Raw genomic sequence first — 23,636 nt, forward strand, 5'->3', positions numbered from 1 at the left:
TTTTTCGTTCCTAAATAAATGTGCATATAATAATAGCCGCTCATTTGAGACAACCTCTACTTACTGCAGGAAAATATATATATACTCTGCTCTGCTCTGGGGAAGCAGAAAATGGCTATAGGTAACTTAGTTTCCCTACAGAGGCTTTGGGTTGCATTAAGCAACTAATATATATTGAATATAGCTCTGGGTTGCATCAAGCAACTAATATATATATAAATATAGCTCTGGGTTGCATCAAGCAACTAATATATATATAAATATAGCTCTGGGTTGCATCAAGTAACTAATATATATAAATATCTCTTTATTATATTACTCTTCTTTTTATATCTCTTTACTCTATTCTGGTTTCTCTTTTCTCTGTATCTCTTTACTCTGTTTTAATTACTCTGTTCTCTGTATCTCTTTTCTCTTCTCTGATTACTCTTTTCATCTGTATTATATTACTCTTTCTCTCTTTATCTATTTACCTTACTCTGGTTACTCTATTTTTTGTGTTTCTCTACTCTGCTCTGATTTATCTGCTTAACGTATGTATTTAAAACTTATGTAAATTTCGGTATGAATAGTTAGCCTGTCCCAAGTATAGGTTCATTAAGTCTATACTGAAACATTTTAACTTTTCATATTATACCTAACCCTAGTCACAACTCAAGTACTTACTAAGTTACCCTAGTTCGTTCACTAGTCTCTGTCTGTTTTTCTGTCGTTAAAATTTTACAGACTTCTTCTTTGGTTTTTATCTTTTCTTTAACTTTTTATCTTTTATTTATCTTTGCTTCACTAATATGTTATTACCACTCCCTAAGTGTTTTATGAAGGTAATTATGAGATTCTGCACTTAAAGTTGTCTTTCTAAAGCTTTTACAGAAAACTGCCTTTTTCGCATTATTTTATTATTTTAATTAAAATATTATTTTTAATTAAATATTATTATTTATTATTTTATTATTAAATTTTCGAAAATTACCTTGCCTTTACCTTTTAACCTTTAAAATTAACATTTTACCCCAGTAACTTTTAATATTTCTACTTTAACCACCCTAACTTTCAGAAATTACAAAATAACCCCTCAAACACCAAAATATTTACTTCCTTGCCCTTTATAAGATCTAAAAGGTGTTCTTCAATGTTCTTCACCACACTCAAAGTGTTCTTCATGTTCTTCGTATATTCTTCAAATTCTTTCTCTGTTTTTACCCGTTTTTCAATCATTTCAGCAACCGATTTTTACCAAAATTCAAAATAAATTCCCAGCCACTAAAATCCCATTTTTTCTACATGATTTTAACACAAATTGAACCCCAATTTAGGGCCTAGGGTTTCTTTTACCAGCAGCCACAAGAACACACATTCATAGCTTGAATTTCATCAAATTTCTTCAAATTTTCACCAAAATTTCAACAAGAATTACTCATACAAACAATCAATTTCAAGCACAGCCAAACCATATCTTAATCACACAACTCAAACATAATCAATCAAGATTAAATTTGTCAAACCCTACCTTGATTTGCTGCTCCAAATCCGGTTACTCTTTGAAGTGTTCTTAAAGCACTTTTTCCTCCTAAAACACATCAAGAACAACTTTAAAACTCTAAACCATCAACTAAACGAACTTCAGAAGCATCTTAGGAAGGTTATCCTCACCTTAAAAGTGTAGGAAATTAAAGATCTTTGTCCCACAAGTCAAGCTAAGCAAGAGATCTAAGGAAGAACATCAAGAAAACACTTGTTTAAGCATGTTTCCTTGAAAACCGAATTGAAAGGGGAAAGGAACAGCCATCTTACCTTATTTTTATCCTTGATATGTTATATGGTTATGTAGAGGAAGAAGAGAGGATCATTTTGGTGACGGAATTTTGATTTGAGTTTTAGTTCAGAAGAAATCAAGCTTTGAAGAATAAGTGTTCATGAAAGTTTCTCTCTTTTCTCTCTTGTTATTTTCGGCCAAAATGATGAAATGAGACAACCTTGGAGGTCTTGGGGGTGTAAGGTGAGTTGTGATTGGTTGGCTTGGAGGTGGGTTAAAATAATATTAAAATATCTCAGGTGTATAACTACTAAAACTAGATGTATTAGAACACTCGTAAAAACATCTCTAAAAATTATTTTCTGAGCTACTAGCATAAATGACACTAGTAACATATTTATTATGATAATAGAACATGGATCATGAGGCCTTAGCATTGCTAAAGTCATCAGAGAGTACTAGTGCTAAGCTGCACCAGTAAACCGTAAACCCGGTTAAACCAATTTCCTGTTTTTAACTAAAACAGACCAGGTAACCTTATAATATCATTCAAGCATTTTCTAATACTAATATAATGATAATATTATACTATTATCTCTCTCCTCTCGTTAATCAATCCCGGTTCGTCAAACAGAGACTATTTACGAAAATCAAAATCAAAACTGCCAACCGATACGGTTCAAAAACTAGGTTCTTCGCGATTGCATTATCGAGCTTGCCTCAGAAGAGGTTCTAGCTTAAGGATGACTTAATGACAATTAGGATTGAGATGCTTGATGATATATCAGAGGTGTTCCCTTTACTGATCTTCTGGAGAAATCCGTACTTTCAGAAAAGATCTCACGTACTCGAAAATCAGGGTTGTTACATTTTCCATTTCTATTCTTGCTACTTAGATCTAGATCTGGATTCTTGCATCTCAAAGCTTTCTGATTTACTTTAGTTGCAATTTCTTGTTCAATTACAAATCCCAGCACCCAAATCCTTTTACTCTTCCAGCAATTTACATTTCTCAACAATTTAGATTCAGCAAATTTACATTTCTTGCACTTTAAGTTTCAGCTATTTACTTTTCTTACAATTTAAGTTTCAGTTTATTTAATTTCTTGCACTCTAAGTTTCATGCAATTTAATCTTTCTGCACCTTTATTTACTTGCAATTTAGCTTCTGTCAATCAAAATCACTCAATTCATCAAATATTTGCTTAACTAAATTCATCACCTAACTAAAATTGCTCAATCCATCAATCCCTGTGGGATCGACCTCACTCTTGTGAGTAATTACTACTTGATGCGACCCGGTTCACTTGTCGGTGAGTTTTGGTATGGAATTCTGATTTTCACCCATCATCCATGAATAATATATATTACATAGATGAAACCGAAACCATACCTTGGCCGATTCCTAATATGCCAAAAACCCAAAATGAGCACAAGTTGAGCTTTCAACCACAATCCAAGCTACCAATCAACTCCAACAAGCATTAACTCAATTTCAAAGGCTTCCAAACTCACAATAATCAAGCTATATACACACAAATCATAACTAATCAACCTAGGGATCATAATAATTAAAATTTCACAAGAGTTCAATACCTCTTACCTTGCCCAACAGTTTTGGAAGTCAAACCCAATGGTAATCAAATGCTAGAGTGTACCTAAACACCCCAAAATCACAAAATCTTACTTAATTCAAAACCCAAAAACTCAAAATTCTTAGGGTAGGAAACTGGATAGATAATCTCGAGAAACTTACCATAAGGCTTAGTTGGAAGTGTCGGGCTTGGCAAGAGCTTCTTGTAGCTGCTAACGGTACGCGAATCGGAGCACCGTAGCTCGAGATATCGCAGATTAAAGTTGTAGGTGAATAGTATTTTAATGGAATCCTCACTCTCTTCTTCAACCTCACTTCAGCTGTGTTTTTTTGTTTATGTGGCTTAAGGGGGTTCACTTAATTGCTTATATATGTTGGGCTTGGGCCCAACTTGGGCCCGGTCCAACCCGTTAGTATTTTTAGCCCGTTCGGCCCATCTTTGGGCCAAACCATTAAAATTAATGCCCGGTTTTCTATTTCTAATATTTTTCTAAGGTTTTTGACTGTTTTTACTATTTCTCACCCAGTACTGGGAAGACTTGAACCGGTTTGACCGGTTCAGCTGCCGGTTCGCAGTTTTTCTTGGTTTTTTGCAGAAAATACATTTTATGACTCAGAAAAACCTACTGAATCCAAAAATCATATTTAAATCCTTAAATTCTCACTCTAAATTTTTGTAACCTAATTTGGGAAATATTAATTAACTAATTAGGTAGTTATTTAGTCGCGGTTCTTACATTCTCCCCACCAAATAAGAAATTTTGCCCTCAAAATTTAGTGATTACTTGAGAATAGCTCGGGATAATCCTTTTGCATCTCAGACTCCAATTCCCAAGTATGCTCTTCGACTCCTGATCTCTTCCAAGCAACCTTAACCAATGAAACTTCCTTTCCTCCCAACTTCTTCACACTAGTGTCGTCAATACGCACCGGTGTTACTTGAAATGTCAAGTTCTCCCTCAACTCGAGCGACTTAGGCTCTAACACATGAGCTGCATCCAACGTGTACTTATAGAATTGTGACACGTGGAATACGTCATGCAAGTTAGACAGATGAGGTTGCAAAGCTACTTGATATGCCACCGGCCCGAATCGCCTCAGAATCCCAAACGGTCCAATGAACCTCAGATTTAACTTCTTTGTTTTGATCGCTCTTCTAATCCCGGTTGTCAATGTAACCCTCAGGAACACGTGTTCTCCCACCTCAAATTCTAACAGTTTCCTTCCCTGACCTACATAGCTTTTCTGTCAGCTCTGCACAGTCAAAATCCTTGCACGAATGTTCTTAATATTCTCAGTAGTCTCAGCTACTAAATCAGGACCCAAAACACTTGCTTCACCGGTTTCATACCAACAAAGTGGAGATTGGCACTTCCGTCCATACAAGGCTTCATATGGAGCCATCCCAATGCTCGCATGAAAGCTATTATTGTACGCAAACTCCACTAATGGCATGTAACGGTCCCAACTTTCAGGTTGATCCAATACACACGCCCTCAGCATATCTTCTAATGTCTGAATAGTCCTTTCCACCTGTCCATCCGTCTGTGGATGATATGCGGTGCTGAGACATAGCCTCGTACCGAAAGCTTTTTGAAAAGCTCCCAAAAATCTTGACGTGAATCGGGGATCATGGTTTGACACTATGCTTGGTGGCACACCATGCAACCTTACTATCTCCTTGATGTACAATCTCGCTAACTCCTTCATGAATGGATTATTGTGTGGTTTAGAATTCACAATAAATTCTTGTTGTAAGTATAGTTTCTAAACCAATCAATAATCTTTTCATGCAAAAATTTTTTTGTCACAAGTACAAACCCCTAAATTTATAAACCGAAGTATTGAACGTCGGGTCATTTTCCCTAGAAATTGCAAACAAATGTTCTTGTTATTGGCTATGAAGTATATTTGGGGGTTTTTTAGTTAAGGAACAAGGAATGTAAATTGCAAAAGAAATAAACTAACAACTAAGAAAGCTCTTGGCAAGATATGAGAACTAGAAGTCCTATCCTAGTTATCTTCCTCAATTGTGACCACAATTGTCCATTGCTAGCACTTAGTTAACCTCTAATCATGGAGAAAAGTCAAGTGGATGAATCAACTTGATTCCACAAGTCCTATCCAACTCCCAAGGGAAAGACTAGCTTTAGTGGTATCTAAATCAATTAGCAATTTCTAATTATCAATCTACAAAGGAATTAGATAACACAAGCATCACTAATTACTCTACCAAAGCCAAGAGGAGAAAATTCTATGCTAAAATCCAACCAAGCATTTCATCAAACACTTGGAAGGCAAAAAAGGAAGCATAGTAAATTGATAACAAAAATAGAATCTAACAACAATAGAATGTAAGAAATCAACAACAACAATCAAAGGAAACACAATTATTATGAATTACCTCATATTGAATTGAAAGAAAATGGAAGAAACAAGAGTAAATCTACAACAAAATATAGAAGCAACATAAAAGAAATTACAACAAAAGAATAGAGGAATCATGAATGTAACAACATAGAATTGAGAAGAAGAAGAAGAAAGCATGAATTGAAACCTAGATCTAGATTATTAAACTAAACCTAATCCTAATTCTAATCCTAAACTAAACTAATGATCAAAAGTGTGTTAATTTCCCTTCAATCCTTGGCTTAAATAGCATCAGAAATGAGTTGGATTGGGCCCACAAGGCTTTAGAATTCGCTGGCCACGAGTTGCATTAAGTAAATTATGTGGCACCATCGGCACGTATGCGTACTGTGCGCGTGCACACCCCTATCCGCGATGCAACTGTAGCAAATCTTATATCATTTCGAAGCCCCGAATGTTAGCTTTCTAATGCAACTAGAACCGCATCATTTGAACCTCTGTAGCTCAAGTTATGATCGATTAAGTGCAAAGAGGTGAGCTTGACAGCTTTTGCGATTACTTCATTTCTTCATGAGTTCTCCATTTTTACATGCTTTTCGTTCATTCCCTTGATCCAATCTTTGCCTCCTAAATCTGAAATCACTTAACAAACATATCAAGGTATCTAATGGAATCAAAGGTAAATCAAGATTAAACAATTAAGGACCTAAAAGGCATGTTTTCACTCTTAAGCACAATTAAAGGAGAATTTACAAAACCATGCTATTTCATTGGATAAATGGGACAAAGGTTGACAAAACCCTCTAAATTCAACACAAGCTAAACCCTAAATATGGGATTTATCAACCTCCCCACACTTAAACTAAGCATGTCCTCATGCTTAAACCAAGAGAAAGCAAAGGATATCAACATTTATTCAATGAGGTCTAACTAAATGCACCCTACCTTTATGCAACTATCTACATGAATGTAACTAAATGCAAAATGATTCTACCTACTTGGTTAAAAATAAATCAATCCTCCAAGACATACATGCACAAGTAGGGCTAAGGTCCCATGACGACTCATGAATCCTACCGATTTAAATATCAAAACGAAGTTCAAGTAGACTTGAAAGAAGAATGCTCATGAAAGCCGAGAATCAAGGAATTGAGCATCGAACCCTCACCGGAAGTGTTTGCACTCTAGTCGCTCAAGTGTGTAGGGTCGATTCTCTCAATTCTCCCCTAATCATGCTTTCTAAGATTTGTTTTTCTTCTAACAATCAACATATATTTCATGCATGCATACAAGTATCATGAGGTCTTTTCTTTAGATTGTAATGGGGCTAGGGTCAAGGTAAGGATGCATATTTGGTCAAGTGAGCTTGAAATTTGAATCTTTGATAAGCTTAAACTTCCCACCTAACCTATGACATCCTATACAATTTCAAAGCTAACCTAACTACCCATTTTTCTCACTTTTTCACATACTCATGTATTCCTTTTCATTTCACAACACTTATGCATTGACCCTTATTGAGCTTTGCTTTGGGGCATTTTGTCCCCTTTTATTTCTTTCTTTTTTTTTTGTTTCTTTCTTTTCTATTTTTTTTCTTTTCTTTTCCATATTATTTTTCTTTCTTTTCCTTTTCCTTTTTCTCATTTTTCTTTCTATATACAATATCATCAATGTATAAGGTTTTACATTCGTTACACATGAGCATGTACCCATTTCCCAATATTTACAACAAAATTACAAAACTACCCTTTTATTCACCCAATGTCCCAAGATTTTCCACACTTAAATGACACACACACACTAGCCTAAGCTAATCAAAGATCCAAATTAAGGACTTTTATTATTTTTTGCTTGAAGGCTTGTAATGTGCTAAAATTAAGAACAAGTGGGTTAAGCGTAGGCTCAAATTAGCTAAAAATGGAAGTTAAAAGGTAAGGCTATTTGGGTAAGTGAACTAATGAAACAATGGCTTCAATCATATAAATGCATGAATACACAAAATAATGGACATAGAGAATCAAACAAATCAAAGATTACAATCATAGAAAGAGAATAATGCATACAAGAAGGAAGAATAAGTGGTTATAAGATGTAACCACACCATTAGGCTCAAATCTCACATGCTTGTGTTCTTAGCTCAAAAACCATGTTCTAAAATAAATTCTTTCAAGCAAGTTCAACCAAAAATTTTTTCAAATTGGTAGGGTGCCCTAAAACAATTTTTTGGAAAAGAAATCATCACTCTAACTAAGTAGTCCTAATCATAAAAGTAAGTGGTAAAAATATGTACAAATTCTACCTAACATGCAACCTAATATGCAATGCAACCACTAACTAACATTGGTGTTGGAAAAAAAATTGTTACCCACGGAGATCGGTCGGACGACCTTCCCACACTTAAAGATTGCACCGTCCTCGGTGCATGCAAAGAAGAGCAAGGTGGATGGGTTGCTACAACTGATGAGCTCCTTCAAAAGGTTGTGCAAATGACTTGTTTGTTGCCCCATTTAGAAACTTTCCTTTTTTCCTTTTTGGTGGCCAACCTAAAAAGAGTGAAAAAGAAAAAAAATTAAGCCTATAACAAAGATATCAAAGCAAAGAGAACATAGGTGGGGGCTAATGCTAAATAAGGGTAAGGTTCTCACTACATGGTAGCTACAACATGTGAGAGAGAAAACAATATAGGCAAAGGGCATATGAACTAACACTTGATGCAAGAGTAAAATCAAAGCATGAAGAACATATTGAGCATCAAGTTCAAATAAAAAAGAGTGGGTCATGAAAAATAATATTAGGTCATATTAATGCATAAAGTCACAAGAGTCATACAAGATTAAGCATTGATTTAAAAGTTTCATCACCCAACAATATCAAACAAGTCAAGAGGCACCAAAATAATGCAAGAAATTCTCAACGATTGAATAGGAAAATTCAACACCATTATTAAAATAAGAAACTTAAAAAAAAAGAAAATTATAACAAGCTATAAAATCAAAAGTAAAATGCAATGAATGAAAGTAAGTAATTGCAATAAAAGAAAATGGAAGAAAAGAAAAAAAATTTTTTAGTATTTTATTTATTTATTTTATTTTATTTTATTTAAAAAATTTTTTTCAAGAGAGGAAGAAGAAAGGTAGAAAGAAAGAAGAAGAAAAGAAGAAAGAAGAAGAAAGGAGAAAGGAGAAAGGAGAAAAAACAGGGTGCAAATCCACGCGTAAGCGCCATGCGTGCTTACGCGTGGATGCGGCAGGAGCAATCCGCGTGTAAGCGCCATGCGTGCTTACACGTGGATTGAGATTACGCTCCCAGCACAATTCCAGCACAATAGTCGCACAACTCTCGGGTTTTTGTACTAGGAGTTGCGGAAGTGCAAATCCACGCGTACGCACCATGCGTGCTTAAGCATGGATTGAATTTTTTTTATTGAAGCATAGAAATAGAATTTGACACTCTCCTAACCTATAAACACTCTAACGCAACCAAAATTTAAATTCAACAAAAATCCTTAAGTTTTTGAAAAAATTTTCAAAGTCAAAACAAACACAACTTGCACTTCAAGTAACCTACTTTAACAACAATCTAAACTAATCAAAACACACTATAACAACCTATTAATGAAAACAAAATGTATAAGAGTATATTAAAGAAGAAAACTACCTATGATGGCAACTCAAATCACTTATTAAGTATATGTACAAGAGAATGGAAAGAGTTTACCATGGTGGGGTGTTTCCTACCTAGCACTTTTAGTTTAAGTCCTTAAGTTGGACATTTGGGAAGCTCATTGTCATGGTGGCTTATGCTTGTACTCAACCTTGATTCACCAAGGATTTTTGCGCCTCAAATGGTTAACAGAAATTCCAACCTTCTTCACCAAGTTTGGATGGAGTTCCACCCAAGATATGAGCTTCCTTAGTTGGTATTTATGCGTCGATCCGGGGTCCCATATCTTATTTTCGCACCCGACTTCTAGTTGAGCTTCATGAACATTTCGTTTTAGGGTGGTTGGCAAGTAAAACAAGAAGAATTTTCCCTAGCAAAGCACGCCTTCTTTCTAGACCCATGTAAAGTAGCTTTCATCCAATCATAGTTCCTATATCTTGAGATCTTGACCTCAATGAGCTTAATTCCTAACTTCCAACCACTACACAACTCCTTTCCACTCTTAGTTCCACAAAGAGCCCTAAGTTGCCCATCCGTTTCAATCAAACCATATTCAAGGGGGTAAGTGAAGATTAAGGGTGAGAGTTTTACCCACTTGAATGGTGTGTTGGACGGTGACTTAGGGAGGGGAACCTCCCCACACTTAGACAATGCAAGGTCTGTTTCCTTTTGCTCTTCTTTGTGCATTTCCACCTCTTGACAACCCTTTTTAACTTCTTTTTGCTTGTCGACCTCTTCCAATTCCTCTTTATCATCAATCAAATCAAACTCGGAAGGTTGTGTGAGATCTTCTTCCGCATCAACTTCACACTCATTGAGAGAGTCTTCAACAAGGTTACTGTACAAGATGTCTCTGGTACGGGTTGAGAGATGGATCGGGAACCTGCGGGTTGAGGCGGATGCCGGATCGCTTGACCGGAGCAATGGGGGGGAGATACCTGCAAAGACACTCCGACGCTCAAGTCAGAATGGATCTGAGAAGTATAAGGTGTGAGGAATAAATGAACACCTGGAGGGATTTGGATCCTCTATTTATAGGTGATGATGGACATCTTATCTTATCTTACCTGACTAAGATAAGGGAGACGTTTTGAATTCGAAAGTTGGTTAGGAGTTCCAGAGGGCCGGCTTCGGGCCTTCTAGAAGAGCGGGGTGGGTTGGACCCGGCTAGCCGGGTCAGGGTTTGATCCCGGATCATGGATCCGTGGATTCATAACAGTTGCCCCCGCAGCAGGAGAGCGAGTAAAGTCGGTTTCTCGCTGGGAGATGTGGTTTTGACCGCGAGCTAGGTCTTTAGTTCTTTTTCGGGTAGTCGTTTGGTTTTCGATTCCGGGGTTATTAGGATCCGTGGATTGGATCCATAATAGTTGCCCCCGCAGCGTAAGGACGATCAAGGTCGGTCTTTGTTGTTGGTGAGGTATGGTCTTGGTCGTTTCCTCGGTGCCTCGGTAATGATTTTTGTGTTTTGGGGCTCAGTTCATTTTTCGCACCGTTTGTTTGGTGCGATCCTTTCGTTTCCTTGTGCCCATTTAATTATTCGAGGCGTGTTTTTTGGTTTCTCGAAGGAGCATTTATTGTAGGGGATACATTTCCGTTTTTGCCCTTCTGTGCCATGCTTATTCCTTGGGTATTTTTGTCTTTTCCCTTTCAGGGTTTAAAACCGTTTTGGTTCCCATTTTCCTTTCTCTTGTTGCTTTTTCTGATTCAAAGTGTACAAGAGTACTTTCCCTCTGTTCTGGCGCTGTTCTGCGTTCCTGATTGTGCTTTTGGTTGTGCTATTGTCTTCCTGCCTCCCAAGGATATTTTTGAGTTTCGCTCCGCACTGTCAGGTTAGTCTTCTTCTTTCTTTACTTGTTTTGTTGTCATTTTGTTCCTGTTTGCTTTTGCATTTCTGTGTTAGTGGATTGGGGTTGTCTTTCCCTTTTTTTTTTAGGTGATGGGTTTCATAGGAGGGATGAGCACCGCGGTGGGTTAGTGATATTCCTTGTAGTTCCCCATTTTCATTTTCTTCCGTGTACTTTGGGCTGATTGGTGGTGCTCATCAATGTTTTAGGTATGGCACGTCAAAGGTCCGAGGGTGTGAGGACTCTGGTGATGCCAGCCAGGGGTGTCCCTGCCCTATACTCCTGGGTGACTAGTGATGTGTGGGGGACGCCGTCGCGGATGACGGAGGCAGACCTCCAACGGCTTCGTGATGAAGGAGCCGTTTGCGGGGGTGGTGACGCCGAGCGTTATTATGAGTTTTCTGTCCCGGGGGTTGATGAGAGAGTTTGTTACACTAACTTGGACTCACCGACCGTTCCGGATTGGCTGTGGGTGTTTGAGGCAATGTTCACCCATCTTGGCGAACGGCTGCCCTTTTCCCCTTTCGTTCAACAATTGTTGAGCCGATGTTCCGTGGCGCCGTCCCAGCTTTATCCGAACAGTTGGGCGGCGATCCGGACCTTTGAGCTTGTTTGTGAGTTTTTTGAGCTTTCGGTGTCTGTGAATGTGTTCCCTTTCCTCTTCTTGTGCACCCTTCCTACCAAGGAGGGAAAGCACAAGAAGGGGTATATGTCTTTTAGGGCTCAGCCTCATCGTCGGGTTTTCGGCCTGTATGAAGATTCTTTCCATGGGTTTAAGTGTGGGTATTTCAAGGTTCATCCTGCGGCGGGGCATCATCTGTTCTGGCTGACTTTGGAGGGTGGGAGGCGGTTCCCCACGTATTGGAATTTTGGGGCGGGGCCGTCCGTTCATACCCGGGTGACGCAGGATTTTTTGACTGCAGAAGATCGGGATGTTGCTCTCATTTTATGGCAGTTGTTTGGGGAGCGTCCTCTAAATCCCAGGGATGTGATGAGGGACCCGATTGCTTGTCGGGCCTATGTCGGTGTGTGATTTTTTTTTTTTGCATTCCGAGTTTGGTACTTATGCTTTCTTCTTCTTTTAATTACTTTGTAGTTGAGATGGTTGGAGGTTTGACAACTCTTGCACGGTTGAAGGCTCAATTATCTCAGGGGACTTCTTTTGGCGGTACTTCCTCCACTCCGAACTCACGACCTACTGATGATACGAGAGCCGTTGTTGAGGATCTCGTGTTGACCGAAGGTGGTACCGACGGGTCGGGTCAGGGTGTGGAGGCTGATGATGATGTGGTTGTGGTATCGCCGGAGGGTGCTTCCCGGAAGCGGAAGTGGTCGGAGGACTTTGATAGCAAGAATATGATGGAGGGGGAGGGTGCGGTCCGGTCCGTGATGGATCGCCGCTTTGACGCTCCTGCTTTCATTGATGAGTACCTAATGCCGTGCACGGAGGATTTCTTTCATGATTGTAATGTGACTTTCTAGGCTAAGTTCCACTATCGTACTCTCCTCCGCTCCGCTGTGATTGTTTGGAAGATCGAGCCTGTGATGGCTCAGGTAGGCCTTCTGGATAAGAAGTTTCGCCAATCCCAGGCCGAGGTGGCGAGGTTGAAGGGGTTGCTTGCTGATTCTGAGTCGGCGAGGGAGCGGGCAGTGAAATCTTCCAAGGAGTCTGGTGCCGAGATCCTTCGCCTTTCTGAGGTTGAGACTTCTCTTTTGTCTCATCTTGGGGAAGAGCGGAGGAGGGCTTCGGATGCCGAGTACTGGGCAGCCGTGCTCTTGGCTGATGTTGGTACGCTGAAGGGTGAGGTGGATGGTTTAAAGGCGGAGGTCATGGTTTTGAAAGAGGAAAAAGCTGTGTTGCTTGCCGATGTGAAGGAAGCTGTTGCTGCTACCGAGGAGACAATGAGAGCTCAAGCTTTGGTGTTGGCGCCTGGTGCGGACATGTCTGTGATGGGAGCTTTCAAGACTGTCCGTGATGGCGAGATTGTCGACCTTGAGTAGTTGTTATTATGAACTTTGTTTTGGTTTCTATTTTTATGGATTTTGGCTGTGTGACCGTGTAACCGTGACTTGAAGTTCGTTTTATGTTTTTATGGAATTTGGCCGTGTGGCCGTGTGATCGAGACTTGAAGTTCATTTTACGTTGCTTGCGCCGTTTGGGCCTTTTTGTATATTCCGTTTTAAGCTGTTCTTTCTTTATCACCTTTGTTTGGGTTAGTGGACCGTCGTGAGGTCAAATTTTTGTGGATATCTGTATCTAGGGCCCGGGGGGTGATCGGTCCCCCAGTTTTGGCCGTGTGTTTATTCTGTGTTTAGGAAAATAGCTTTGATAGAATTTTATTGATGGTTGGGCCTCATTAAAACCCTCCGTTTACGGCGGGAAAGAGTACCCTGGATCAATACTTAAAAGAAAAAATAGGAAAATTTACTGTACAGAAGACTAAGGTAAATAAAATAAAGCAGGAAACAAATAGGGAAATTACAAAGTTAAGGGATGACCTAGGGGGTCAGCCTAACTGTGGTATCGTCGCAAGTTGGCAGCGTTCCATGTCCTCGAGACTTTGTCGCCGTTTAGCCGTTCGAGCTTGTATGCTCCCTTTTAGATTACCGCCTCGATTCTGTATGGTCCTTCCCAGTTGGGTGTGAGTTTTCCTTCACCCAGGGCTGGAGCTCCGATGTCGTTTAGTCGTAGGACGAGGTCGTCGGGTACGAATTCTCTTCGGACAACGCCGTGATTGTACCTTAGGCTAATTCTTTGTTTTAGGGCTAGTTCCCTGATGTGGGCTATGCTTCTTACCTCGTTGGTGAGGTCTCGCTCTGCTTCTTCGTCGTGGCCCCCGACCGTTCTCCTTGGGCTAGGGTCTCCTGTCTCTACCGGGATGACGGCTTCCACGCCGTATGTTAGTCGAAAAGGGGTTTCCCTGGTGGCCGTTTGGGGGGTTATTCGATACGACCATAAGACTGATCCGAGTTCGTCGGCCCACAGCCCCTTGGCTCCGTCGAGTCGCTTCTTTAGTCCTTTGACAATTATTTTATTTGCGGATTCCACTTGCCCATTTGTTTGGGGGTGCTCTACCGAGCTGAAACGGTGGGATACATGCAAACCTTCTAGGAATTATCTGAATTTCTTATCGGTGAATTGGGTTCCGTTATCCGAGATGACGATCTCGGGGATCCTGAACCGGGTTATGATCTGTCGCCAAAGGAATTTTCGGCATTGGGTCGCCGTGATGGAGGCCAGGGGTTCGGCCTCGATCCATTTAGTGTAATAGTCTATGGTGACGATGAGATACCGGAGTTGACCGGGTGCCGTAGGGAAGGGCCCGACGAGGTCGATCCCCCAGGTGCCGAATGGATGCTCTGCCGATATGATGCTGAGCTGGTGCGGGGCGGCCTGATGGATGTTGGCGTGCCTTTGGCATTCATCGCAGTTTTTTACCAACTGCATGGAGTCCCGGATAACCGTGGGCCAGAAGTAACCTGCCCTGATGATTCTTTGGGCTAGGGTTTTACCTCCGATGTGGTGGCCGCAACAACCTTCATAGATTTTGCGGAGTATGTACTCCGTGTCCCCGGGTTCGACGGATTTGAGCAGGGGTTGCGAGAATCCGCGCTTGTATAGGTGTCCTGCGATAACTGTGTAGTTGGCGGCTTCCCTTTTTATCCGTTTTCCCTCTTTGGGGTCTTCTGGTTGTGTTCCGTCGAGGAGGTACTGCAGGATAGGGTAGGTCCATGATCCTTGGCTGGAGAATGTCAGATAAGCGTTAGTCGTTGTCGATATGGATGGCGACTTGACGACTTCCTGAATTAGTGATTTGTTGCCGTGTCCTGGTTTGGTACTGGCTAGTTTGGAAAGTAGGTCTGCCCTGGCATTTCGTTCCCTAGGGACGTGTTGTATGGTGACGTGTTTGAATCCTTCTTTTAGTTCGTTTACCTTGGCGAGGTATTGTTGGAGTAGGGGATCTCACGTATGGTAGTCTCCGTTAATTTGGGAACTGACTACCTGTGAGTCGGTACTCACTTCCAGGACCTTTTCTTCGACTTCCTTGGCTAGGGCTAGGCCTGCCAGGAGGGCCTCATATTCTGCCTGGTTGTTTGAAACTGGGAACTCGTATCGTACTGTTTGTTCGATCGTGATCCCGTTTTGACTTTCGAGTATAACTCCGGCGCATCCATAGGTGACGTTTGATGAGCCGTCGACGTGTAGTTTCCACGATTCGGGGGTGGAATTTCCCGGGGTCATCTCGGTGATAAAATCGAACATAGCTTGTGCTTTGATGGCATTTCGGGGTTCGAACTTGATCTGGAAATCGGATAGTTCGATGGACCACGCTAGTCGGGTTTTTGTAGTACCTGTTTGACCGCTTGGTCAGTTCGGACTGTCACTGGGTGAGCCTGGAAGTATTGTCGCAGGCGCCGGAAGGCCGTGAGGAGTGCGAAAGCTAACTTTTCTAGACGTGAGTAGCGAGTTCCCGCATCTTGCAAAACTTTACTTGTAAAGTATATGGGTTTTTGTTCTTTCTTCTTATTTTCGCGGATGAGTGCCGCTGCGAGTGCTTCTTCCGTTATGGAGAGGTATAAGTAGAGGGTCCCCCCCGTTTGGGGTTTGGCGAGAACTGGCGGTTCTGCTAGGACTTTCTTGAAATGTTGGAATGCTTCCTCGCATTCCGTTTCCCATTTGAAGGGGGCTCCTTTCTTCATCAGTTTGAAGAAGGGGATTGCTTTTTGAGCAGATGCTCCGAGAAAGCGGGATAGCGCCGTCAGTCAGCCGGTGAGCTTTTGGATGTCGTTAAGGTTTTTTGGGTTTGTCATCTCAAGGACGGCGTGACATTTCTCCGGGTTTGCTTCAACTCCGCGTTATGTGATCATAAAGCCGAGGAACTTCCCTGCCTCCATCTCGAAGGCGCATTTTGCCGGGTTGAGTCGCATTTAGTGCTTTCGTAGGGTGTTCATTATGACCTTAAGGTCGCTGATGAGTTGTTCACCAGATTCGGTCTTGGCGAGCATGTCGTCTATGTAGACTTCTAATTTTGTTCCCAACAGGTTCTGGAATATCTTGTTGACGAGCCATTGGTACGTGGCTCTGGCGTTCTTCAGGCTGAAGGGCATGTCTGTGTAGCAGTATGTCCCGTCGGAGGTGATGAATGCTGTTTTTTCCTCGTCGGGTCGGTGCATAGGTATTTGATTATAGCCGGAGTATGCGTCCATGAAGCTGAGGTACCGGTGTCCGGATGCGGCGTCTACCAACCCGTCAATGTTTGGTAGGGGGAAGGCATCTTTTGGACAGGCTTTATTGAGGTCCGTGTAATCGACGCACATTCGCCATTTCCCGTTGGATTTCTTAACTAGCATGACATTCGCCAGCCACGTTGTGTAAGGTAGTTCCCTGATGAAGTTTGCTTCGAGCAGGGCTTTTACTTATCTTTTGACCTTGGCTGCTCGGTCTGGGGACATTTTTCGTCTCCTTTGTGCTACAGGTTTGGCTTTGGGATCTACGGTTAGCCGGTGAGACATTAGGTCACGGTCTATTCCGGGCATGTCGACAGGTGTGAACGCAAACAGGTTCCTGTTTTGTCTTAGGAACTGGGAGAGATCTTCTTTGAGATCATATGGGAGATTCCTGTTGATGAAAGTGTATTCGTCCTTGGTTTGCCCTACTTGTAGCTTTTCCATGTCACCTTCGGGTTCTGGCCTGGGATGGCCGTCTTGCCGGGCGTCCAGGTCGGCTAGGAATATCCCAGCTGTGTCGCGGGATTTTTTTCGTAAAGCTAAGCTGGTGTTGTCGCATTCTGCCACGATTTCCCGGTCTCCGTGGATGGTACCGATGGAACCATCTTCCGTTGTGAACTTCATAAGGAGGTATTTGGTAAAGATGACGGCGGAAAAGTCATTGATTGTTTTTCTTCTGAGGATGACATTGTAGGCAATGGAGTCTTTTAGTACCATGAACTCGGATAGAATCGTCTTCCTTTGGTTGCCGGACCCTATGGTAAGGGGGAGGGTGATGGAACCGTCTGGTCTGAGGAAGTTGTCACCGAGTCCCGTGACGCCGTTGTGGTGCGTTTGGAGGTTGTTGTTGTGGAGCCCGAGTTTGTCGAAGGCTCCTCAGAAGAGGATATTAGAGTCTGCGCCGGTATCCACCAGTATTCTTCGTACCAGTCCTGTTCCGATTCTTGCCGAGATGACGAAGGGTGCGTCTTCGGCCGAGGTGCCGTGCTGGCAGTCCTTGGGTAGGAAGGTTATCGTGTTGTCGGCAGTGTTAGTTGGGGTTTGGGTTTCAACGGCCAAAATTTTGAGGTCCTTTTTTAGTGTTGATTTTGACTTGCCTGATACATCTTTTCCCGTGATAATGTTTACTATTATGGTAGGGTCGTCATCCATGCTTTCCCTAGGCGGGTGTTTTTGCGATCTCGGGTTGCGTCCTTCTCTCTCCGGCGACCTGTCTCTTTCTACTCGTTTTGGTTCTCTGATGATTTTGGCAAACTCTTGTAGCTTGTCGTCTCTGATGGCTTGTTCGAGGGCATCTTTAAGGTCGAAACAGTCTTGTGTCCGGTGCCCGTAACCTCGGTGGTAGTCGCAGTAGAGGGTTTTATTGCCGCCCGTTCTTTATTTAAGTTTCTGGGCTTTTGGGATGATACATCGGTCTGCCATTTGGTGGTATATTTCGGTAATTGGGGCTGTTAGGGGTGTGTAATTAGAGAACTTGCCGATTCTGGGTGGTCGGTTTATGTTTGTTGTTTTGGGGTAGTCCCTTTGAATTTCTCTGTGTGGTGGGTTATGCTGGGGTGCGGGTTTGCCGTGTTGGGCATTGTTATGCTGTTGCTTGTTGGCCGCGACGACCTGGCTGACGTCCTTGTCGTTGATGTAATCCTTGGTGACGTTCTGGATCTCGTGCATTGTCCATACTAGTTTGGTAGTAAGGTGCTTGCGAATATCTTCGTTCATGAGCCCGTTGGTTAAACAGAGGGTTGCGACGGAATCTGTGAGTCCGTCGACCGTTAAGCATTCGTCATTGAAGCGGTCGAGGTATTTCCTTGTGGATTCGTCTTGTTTCTGTGTGACCCCTAGTAGGTTGATGGGGTGTTTAGCTTTAGTAATTCTGGTTGTAAATTGGGCCATGAACTTTCGCGAGATATCGTGGAAACTGGTTATGGATCCGTTAGGGAGGGCGTTGAACCATTTGATTGCCGGCCCGGCTAGGGTTACCGGAAAAGCTCTGCATCAGACAGCGTCAGCTGCGCCTTCTAAGTTCATTCTGGCCTTGAAGGCCGTTAGGTGTTCCTGAGGATCTTTGGTTCCGTCATACTTCATGTCCGTGGGTTTGTCGAAACCTTTGGGGAGTTTTGCTTTTAAGATTCTTGCCGTGTAGGGGGTGGCTCCCATTATTGTGTGATCGTTCCTTGTACCCTTGGTTTCTCGGTGTCGTCGGTCGTCGTCCGTGTGAACGGGGTCGCGGGAGATACTGCGGTCGTATCTTTTGCTGTGTCGCCGTTCTAGCGATCTGTCGCATCTTTGGTAATGCGAGGTGCTTCTATTGTATCTTTTGGCATGTCGCTGTTCTGGCGATCTGCCGTGGCGAGACCTGGATCTGGAGGTCGCGTGACTTCCATATTTGGCATTGTGCTTTTCTTTGGTGGTGATTTGTCCCTCGAGTTCCTGTACTCGATGGTAGAGTTCTTGGATTATTTGGGCTGACCTGTCCTCTAGGTTCTTGGGATGTCGAGTTTTGGTGATGACGGGGCCGTCTTCTTTGTTATGGATGACGCTTGCTATCCTTCCATGGGGTATGGCTTCTTGGTGTTCAGGAGTAGGGTTTCTTGTTCTCGTGTCGTCTTGGCGGCGGATAGAGTACTCTTCAAATCCGTCCGCCATTCTGGCTTGACCGGTGCCGGTCCCACAGACGGCACCAATGTACAAGATGTCTTTGGAACGGGTTGAGAGATGGATCGGAAACCTGCGGGTCGAGGCTGATGCCGGATCGCTTGACTGGAGCAATGGGGGGGAGATACCTGCAAGGACACTCTGACGCTCATGTCATAATGGATCTGAGAGGTATAAGGTGTGAGGAATGAATGAATACCTGGAGGGATTTGGATCCTCTATTTATAGGTGATGATGGACATCTTATCTTATTTTATCTGACTAAGATAAGGGAGACGTTTTGAATTCGAAAGTTGGTTAGGAGTTCCAGAGGGCCGGCTTCGGGCCTTCTAGAAGGGCGGGGCGGGTTGGACCCGGGTAGCCGGGTCTGGGTTTGATCCTGGGTCATGGATCTGTGGATTCGTAACAGTTACCAATAATGCATGGTGTGGAGTTGCCTTCAATAGCTACATATTCATGCCCCAAAGGAGAGGATTCCACTTTTGATAAAAATTCATTGATGATTGAATCCATCTCTTGATCAACCTTTTCATATTCTTCAATTTTGATAAGCTCCGGAGGTTGTTGGGATTCACATGGCGGTGCCGCATTTCTTAAATCTTCAACCACTTCTTCCCTTTCTTCAATGACCCTAGGCTTCTCTAATTGCTCCAGCACAAAGCTTGACTCTTCCTTCTTCTCCACTGGGATTTCCAATTTCTCCTTCATACTTTGCTGAACTTTTGGTTTTTCACATGCGGCCACGGAGAAACCTTGAGTATTCAAACATTGGTCGGCCAAAGTGTGTACTACCTTAGTCAAATTAGTCACAAACTCTAGGGTGTTCCTTTGCATATCCGCTTGGCTTTGAAATAGCAAGGTGAGAGAATCATCTATTGGGGCTTGGGGTGGATAAGAGGGTTCATTATTTTGGAGAAAAGTTTCATAGTAGGAAGGTGGTTCTTCTTGGTAGGGGTATGGAGATGGTGAGTATTGAGGTAGTTCTTCATAGTAGTCATGATAAGGTTGTGGTGGTTCGAAAGGTTCTTGCTGATTGGTCGCATGACGTATATAGATCATAGGAAGGTGTTTGGTAATGAGAGGCTAGTGAGAATGGTTGAGGTTCATGTTGCAGAAAAGAATCATAGGCATATGGTGGTGGTTGATTGTCATAAAAAGATTCACCATAGTCATTGAATTGACATATATTAGGATGGTGATTATACCTATAAGCATCCAGAGGTTGTTGCCAATAGGAGTGATCAATTCCTTGAGGCTCTTCCCATCTTTGTTGGTTCCATCCATAATGAGTGTCATCATTGAAGTGCACATTTCCTACAACACAATTAGAACCAAACTCATAGCCAAAGTGAGAATTCATGATAACAAAGACAAAAATAAAAAGCATAAGAACAAGGAGATAAAATCTAGCTACTAAATCAAACAAGCAAACTATTCACAATATTCACATATGTACAATAACCAATAACATAACACCATTGCAATTCCCCAGCAACGGCGCCATTTTGATGAACAGATTCTTGTGTGGTTTAGAATTCACAATAAATTCTCATTGCAAGTATAGTTTCTAAACCAATCAATAATCCTTTCACGCAAAAATTTGTTTGTCACAAGTACAAACCCCTAAATTTATAAACCGAAGTATTGAACCTCGGGTCGTTCTCCTGAGGAATCGCAAACAAATGTTCTTGTTATTGGCTATAAAGTATATTTGGGGGTTTTTGAGTTAAGGAACAAGGAATGTAAATTGCAAAAGAAATAAACTAATAACTAAGAAAGCTCTTGGCAAGATATGAGAACTAGAAGTCCTATCCTAGTTATCCTCCTCGATCGTGACCACAATTGTCCATTGCTACCACTTTGTTAACCTCTAATCATGGAGGAAAGTTAAGTGGATGAATCAACTTGATTCCACAAGTCCTACCCAACTCCCAAGGGAAAGACTAGCTTTAGTGGTATCCAAATCAATTAGTAACTTCTAATTACTAGTCTACAAAGGAATTAGATAACTCAAGCATCACTAATTACTCTACTAAAGCCAACAAGAGAAAATTCTATGCTAAAATCCAACCAAGCATTTCATCAAACACTTGGAAGGCAAAAAAGGAAGCATAGTAAATTGATAACAAAAATTGAATCTAACAACAATAGAATGTAAGAAATCAACAACAACAATTAAAGGAAACACAATTATTATGAATTACCTCATATTGAATTGAAAGCAAATGGAAGGAACAAGAGTAGATCTACGACAAAATTAGAAGCAACATAAAGGAAATTACAACAAAAGAATAGAAGAATCATGAATGTAACAACATAGAATTGAGAAAAAGAAGAAGAAGAAAGCATGAATTGAAACCTATATCTAGATTATTGAACTAAACCTAATCATAAATCTAATCCTAGAGAGAAGTGAGAGCTTCTCTCTCTAAAACTAGCTTTCCTTCCAAAACTAACCTAAACTAAACTAATGATCAAAAGTGTGTTAATTCCCCTTCAATCTTTGGCTTAAATAGCATCAGAAATGAGTTGGATTGGGCCCACAAGGCTTTAGAATTCGCTGGCCACGAGTTGCATTAAGTAAATTATGTGGCACCATCGGCGTGTACGTGTACTGTGCATGTGCGCGACCCTATCCGTAATGCAACTATGGCACATCTTATATTATTTCGAAGCCCCGGATGTTATCTTTCCAATGCAATTATAACTACATCATTTGGACCTCTGTAGCTCAAGTTATGATCGATTAAGTGCGAAGAGGTCGGCTTGACAGCTTTTGCGATTCCTTCATTTCTTCAAGAGTTCTCCATTTTTACATGCTTTTCGTTCATTCCCTTGATCCAATCTTTACCTCCTAAATCCGAAATCACTTAACAAACATATCAAAGCATCTAATGGAATCAAAGGTAAATCAAGATTAAACAATTAAGGACCTAAAAAGCATATTTTCACTTTTAAGCATAATTAAAGGAGAATTTACAAAACCATGCTATTTCATTGGATAAATGGGAGAAAGGTTGACAACACAAGATAAACCCTAAATATGGAGTTTATCACTCGTCCTTAGAACAGTTCACTCGAATAGGCAAAAAATGAGCAGATTTGGTTAAGCGATCCACGATCACCCAAACTGCATCAAATCCCGACCTAGTCCTCGATAATCCGGTCACAAAGTCCATCACAATTCCTTCCCACTTCCACTGAGGAATCTCAAGTGGCTGTATCATTCTCGATGGTTTTTGATGATCTATCTTCACCTTCTAACACGTCAGGCACTTGGATACTACTGTAGCTACATCACCTTTCATTCCAGGCCACCAGAACATCTTCTTTAAGTCATAATACATCTTTGTACTTCCGGGATGAAGAGAAAACCCACTGTTGTGAGCTTCTGGCAACAAATCTTACCTCAAACTCCCGATATCCAGTATACAAATTCTCCCCTTGTATCTCCAAAACCCTTCATCATCCTTAGTAAACTCTCCATGCCTCTTCTCACCAACTGGTTGAAATAACTACTGAAGCTTTTGCTCATCTTGCTGAGCCTTCTGAATCCCTTTTTTAAATGTACTCAAGATCTGCAACTGATTCAAGCAAGCTCTTCCGACAACTTCACCAATATCTAGCTTAAAATCCACAAACTTATCCACTAGTTCCTCTTCCTTGATTCTCATCTAAGTAATTGTCAAGGACTTTTGACTCAATGCATCTGCTACCACATTTGCCTTTCCTAAGTGATAACTTAGTTCAAAATCATAATCCTTTAAAAGTTCCATCCACTTCCTCTGACGCATATTGAGATCTTTCTGATTAAAGATGTATTTGAGACTCTTATGATCAGAAAAGACGCTAAACATCAATCCGTACAAGTGGTGTCTCCAAATCTTCAATACGAACACAATGGCCGCTAATTCCAAGTCATGAGTTGGGTAATTTAACTCATGCGGTCTCAGCTGATGCAATGCGTAAGCCACCACATTCCGGTGTTGCATCAGCACGCAACCCAAACCCTTCAAAGAAGAATCACAATATACTTCAAACGGTTCATGTAGTTACGGTAAAATCAAAACAGGCGCTGAAGTTAACTTCTGCTTCAAAGTTTGAAAACTTTCTTCACACTCTGATGTCCACACAAAAGGCACTTCCTTCCTTGTCAACTTTGTCATCGGCAGTGCTATCCGGAAAAATCTTTCAATAAATCTCTGGTAATATTCGGCTAATCCTAAGAAGCTCCTAACTTTCATCACCGTCATTGATCTTTCCCATTCCATCACCGCCTCTACTTTCGAAGGATCTACGACTAATCCTCCCTTGCTCACCACGTGACCTAAGAACTATACTTCCTCCTTCCAGAACTCACACTTCGACAACTTAGCATACAATTTCTGCTCCTTTAAGATTTGCAATACAAACTCAAGTGTTCCTCATACTCCTTTGTCGTCCTGGAATAAACTAAGATGTTGTCTATGAAAACCACCACGAATTTGTCCAGAAAGGGACGAAGACTCTTCATGTAATCCATAAAAAT

At 41.5% G+C, this 23,636-nt stretch overlaps 1 long non-coding RNA gene and 1 pseudogene across 1 annotated transcript in view; both read right to left on the bottom strand.

Annotated features, from left to right (window-relative positions):
- Positions 1 to 345: 345 nt before the first annotated feature.
- The window catches only part of LOC148580678 (uncharacterized), a 142,990-nt gene continuing 119,699 nt past the window's right edge, over positions 346 to 23,636 (bottom strand). The window contains exon 2 of the long non-coding RNA XR_015883390.1: positions 346 to 428. This is a non-coding gene — a long non-coding RNA (uncharacterized LOC148580678). The remainder of the gene's footprint in view (positions 429 to 23,636) is intronic.
- LOC148580679 (uncharacterized) lies at positions 17,333 to 19,099 on the bottom strand (annotated as a pseudogene).

Source organism: Arachis ipaensis, chromosome B10 (assembly GCF_059453495.1).
Source record: "Arachis ipaensis isolate K30076 ecotype BB chromosome B10, ASM5945349v1, whole genome shotgun sequence".
NCBI lineage: Eukaryota > Viridiplantae > Streptophyta > Magnoliopsida > Fabales > Fabaceae > Arachis > Arachis ipaensis.